This window comes from Danio rerio, chromosome 18 (assembly GCF_052040795.2).
Source record: "Danio rerio strain M-AB ecotype USA chromosome 18, GRCz13ab, whole genome shotgun sequence".
In the NCBI taxonomy this organism is placed as follows: Eukaryota; Metazoa; Chordata; class Actinopteri; order Cypriniformes; family Danionidae; genus Danio; species Danio rerio.
Genome location: NC_141038.1, coordinates 54,435,001 through 54,440,000, shown reverse-complemented (window position 1 = coordinate 54,440,000; position 5,000 = coordinate 54,435,001). Strand labels below are relative to the sequence as shown.

General features: G+C 43.7%; 1 protein-coding gene across 16 annotated transcripts in view; it reads right to left on the bottom strand.

Annotated features, from left to right (window-relative positions):
* reln (reelin) overlaps window positions 1-5,000 on the bottom strand; it is a 68,537-nt gene that overhangs the window by 36,955 nt on the left and 26,582 nt on the right.

Sequence of the window (5,000 nt, the reverse complement as noted above, 5' to 3'; positions counted from 1 at the left end):
GATCAATTAAACACATCAGTTCACACATTACTGAGAGAAACAACATCATGATCCTGTCAGAACTCATAAACGACGACGACGATGATGATGAAGATGATGAAGATGATGATGATGATGATGAAGATGATGAAGATGATGATGAAGATGATGATGATGAAGATGATGATGCAAATGATGATGAAGATGATGATGAAGATGATGATGAAGATGATGATGATGATGATGATGATGATGAAGATGATGATGAAGATGATGATGATGAAGATGATGAAGATGATGATGATGATGATGATGAAGATGATGATGAAGATGATGATGCAAATGATGATGATGATGCTGATGATGATGATGATGATGATGATGAAGATGATGATGAAGATGATGATGATGAAGATGATGAAGATGATGATGATGATGATGATGAAGATGATGATGAAGATGATGATGATGAAGATGATGATGCAAATGATGATGATGATGCTGATGATGATGATGATGATGATGATGATGATGAGTGTATTTCAGGTAATGTCTTCATGTGTTCATTAATGGTGCAGTCCAGCCAGGAACCCCTCATCGTTTCCTCTTCTCCAGTGCTGCTACACGTCGATCAGCTTCTGTCTTCTGCTGAACACTGAGGGAGATGCTCTGCAGAATGCTGGAGAAGCAGAGCAGGAGCAGAAACACTGTGTCAGTCAGTGTCTGTGTTCTCCAGCATTCTTCAGAGTATCTCCCTCAGTGTTCAGCAGAGGAGCAGTGTGTGTGTGTGTGTGTGTGTGCAGGTCAGCAGCAGGAGTTCTTCTGGACTCTGACAGCGGAAGCGTTTACGGCGGAGAGGCATTTACACTGCTGCTCTCATCAATAACCAAACAACATCTCATGAATAAATCAACCGAGAGAGAGAGAGAGAGAACAACAGCGGCGGCATCACACTCCTCTTTCAGGCTAAGTAAACACACGTCTGTAAATGTGCTGAATGAATAAAAGATGCGGCGTGATGAAGAGCAGGAGGTTACGCTGGAGCAGGCCACTTCAATATTTATGAGCACAGCCCCAGACGGCCTGTTCACTAATACGCCAACATCAGCCTCTAACATGCAGTAATGTGCTTCATTTGATGTGTTTAACACTCTGCCGCACACACACACACACACACACACACACACACACACGCCGCCGCCGTCAGGCAGGACAGGGAGACACTATACGGTTCTTTTCCTGCATGTTTGGGTGAAGATCACACACCGTCACAGCTGTAGACTGAACACACACACCTCTGACGCTGCACTTTAATACTGTACTAATGCTGCAGAGCATGTGTGCGTGTGTGTGTGTGTATCAGACACACACTGGAGCGCTCGCTCTGTTTCTCCCAGATGGTCAGAGTGTGTTTATCAGGAGTTTGAGGACATCATGCCTTGAGGAGGAGGAGGAGGTGTGGAGACGCGGAGCTGTTCTGATCTGTGTTTATCTCCAACTGTACATCTACATCAGCTCCCACACACTGATTCAAGATCATCTCTGCTATAAAGCGACATGTGTGAGTGTGTGTGTGTGTGTGTGTGTGTGTGTGTGTGAGTGTGTGTGTGTGTGTGTGTGTTTATCTGGATATTCTACAGCACAACATCAATAAAATACTGTCAACAATGCTCATACAAATACACAGACTTAAACATGCCATGCTCATATACACACAGTTACACACAGTTACACACACACACACACACACACACAAAGACACTCATTCACACACTAACATATATAGTCATGCACACACATTTACACATGCTTAAGCATGCAAACACACACACACACACACACACACACCGAGAGCTGTGCACATAAATAAGTGACAGCGTGTCAGTCAGCTGCTCGCAGGATGGGTTGGAAACGGGTTATTATGCTGAACGCAGGCCTCATGTGATGACATGTTTCTGTCCTCAGACGCACATGCCTGACAGCCAAAACCCCACTGACCCCATCAAAACACACACTGACACGCACACACATATACATATATGCACACAGAAATATGCATCCTCCTTCACACACACAAAGACACACAAAAAGAGATATACACACATATACACACACATATACATACAGTAGATGCACACACACACACACACAGAGTCAAGCATGCTCTTTCTCTCACACACTCACACACACACACACACACTGGGCTTGTGGCACACATGTGAGCATCTGCTGAGTCTGAAAGCACAGCATCACGGTGTTCTCTAATCATGATTAATAACGGGAGCTGCAGCCGGTGTCGGTGGCGGACTGTCACACACGTGTGTTCTGCTTCTGCACGCTCGGCTTCAGCCGTTAAAACACCGCACTAATTGTCTGATTGATCTCTCTTGTTGGGCTCCAGCTGCGACGGCTGACGAGTAATCAATCAGCAAGAGCCGAAACAATATTTAGCCTGCGTTTCTCTTTCTTATCATATTCAGTGAGCGAGACGCCAGTGTCTCCGCGCGGCCTTGATCAAATTAGCACGTGTTCGCAGATGAATAGCGAGCGTTTGTTGTCGCGAGCTCTCCCTCGGCGCATGCAAATTTAATGAGCGTTTAGAGGAGGCTTCCAGGGAGTTGTTGGCAAATTACCTGCTCATTATAGCGGGTCAGTGGAAGTCGTTTGAGTAAAGGTGAAAATCAAACGACCTTGACAACAGCTGAGAGCTCATTACAAACAGCAGCATTAAGAGGGCCTGACATCACCGGCAGGGTGAAGCCACTGTGGGCGGGGCTGAGTGTGACTGTGGGTGGGATTTTGGGACTGTGATTGTGAGATTGATTGACTGTGTCTGATCGAGACCTATGACTGATCATGACCTACTGTGATTGTGTGATTGTAGCTGTGACTGATTGCCTGGTTGTGACTGGATCTGTCTGTCCTTGTGATTGTGATTGAAAATTGAACTGTGAAAGTGATTATGAATGCAACTGACTGACACTGACTGTGATTTGTGAAAGTGGTTGTGACTAATTGTGACTGTGATTGTCGAAGCGACTGCCTGATAGTGACTGAATGTGACTGTGGTTGTGACTGACACTTTCTGAGTGACTGTGATTGTGACTGTGATTATAAATGTGATTGTGATTGACTGTGATTGTGACTGACTGTGGATGTGATTGTGAATGTGATTGAGACAGGCTGTGATTCTAAGTGACTGTGACTGACTGCGAATGAATGTGAATGTGCTTATGACTGAATTTGGTAGTGATTGTGACTGCCTGTGAATGTAATTGTGACTGAATGTGATTGTGAATGTGATTGTGCCTGACTGTGATTGTGGCTGACTGTGAATGTGATTGTGACCGATTGTAGTTGTAAATGTGATTGTGACTGAATTTGATTGTGACCGAATGTTATTGTGAATGTGATTGTGCCTGACTGTGATTGTGAATGTGATTGTGACTGACTGTGTTTGTGACTGAATGTGATTATTAATGTTATTGTGGCTGACTGTGATTGTGGCTGAATATGACTGTGAACTTGATTGTGACTGACTGTGATGTGAATGTGATTGTGCCTGACAGTGATTGTGTTTTTAACTATGATTATGGCTGACTGTGTATGTGCTTGTGACTAACTGTGAATGTGATTGTGACTGAATGTGGTTGTGATTGAATGTGATTGTGAACATGATTATGACTGAATGTGAATGTGATTGTGTTTGTGGCTGAATGTGATTATGACTGTGATTGTGGCTGACTGTGAATGTGATTGAAACTGTATGTGAATGTGATTGTGACTGTGATCATGGCTGAATGGGATTGTAATTGTGACTGCAATTGAATGTGAATGTGATTGAGAATGTATATGAATGTGATTGTGCCTGTGATTGAATGTGAATGTGACTGTGGCTGAATGTGAGTGTGATTGTGGCTGAGTGTGATAGTGAATGTGATTGTGGTTGAATGTGATTGTGAGTGTGATTGTGATTGACCATGAATGTGGTTGTGACAATGTTATTGGGAATGTGATTGTGCCTGACTGTGATTGTGTTTGTTTCTGTGATTGTGGCTGATTGTGATTGTGACTGAATGTGATTGTGGCTGAATGTGAATGTGATTGAGACTGTGACTGACTGTGAATGTGATTGGGATTGAGACTGTATGTGAAAGTGATTGTGACTGTGATTGAATGTGAATGTGATTGTGAGTGTGATTGTGGCTAAATGTGAATGTGATTGAGACTGACTGTGAATGTGATTGGGATTGAGACTGTATGTGACTGTGATTGTGGCTGAATATGATTGTGATTGTGACTGTAATTAAATGTGATTGTGACTGAATGTGATTGTGACTGTGACTGAATGTGAATGGGAATGTGACTGACATAAATCGTGAAATATGAATGAACATGACACAATCTAATGCGCTGTGCATGAATTGTTTCGTGTTTTAAAGTCTAAAATATTTAGCCAATCTCTGCTCTCTCTTTAAGTGGCCATTAACTTCATTAATATGGGATTATCTGTGATACTCCAGATTTAAAGTTCACCATGAGTGCACATGAAGCAGACTTGAGGAACAAACAGTGTGTTTACGGTTCAGGAATACACTTCTGCAGAGCGAGGCCTCCTCCTCACACACAGCCGCTCGTCTCTGCTGGATCTGAAGACGCTCAGCTTGTGTCTGTGAGTTTCCCAGCTCCATGTTCAATGCTCGGTGTCTGTTTTGAAGATCTCCCTGCGTCTGTGAGTTTCAGATCTGCGGAGTGTGTTTGTTCATTTGTTCAGTCCGTCCTCGTCTCTGTGTGACTCTTCAGTCGCTCGTTTCATCTTTCCCGGTTCCCTCATGCAGCATCTGCCATGTGTTTACAGCCAAACACATCATATATGATGGACTGCTTCCAGCAAAACACAATAGCAGTGAGCAAACAGGAGATGAATGCTCCAGAACCAGCCTGGCCTGAGCAGATGGACATCACAAACCCGCACGCAGCTAATGGTCAGCAGAGAGATGCGCTATTCAGAACATCCACAA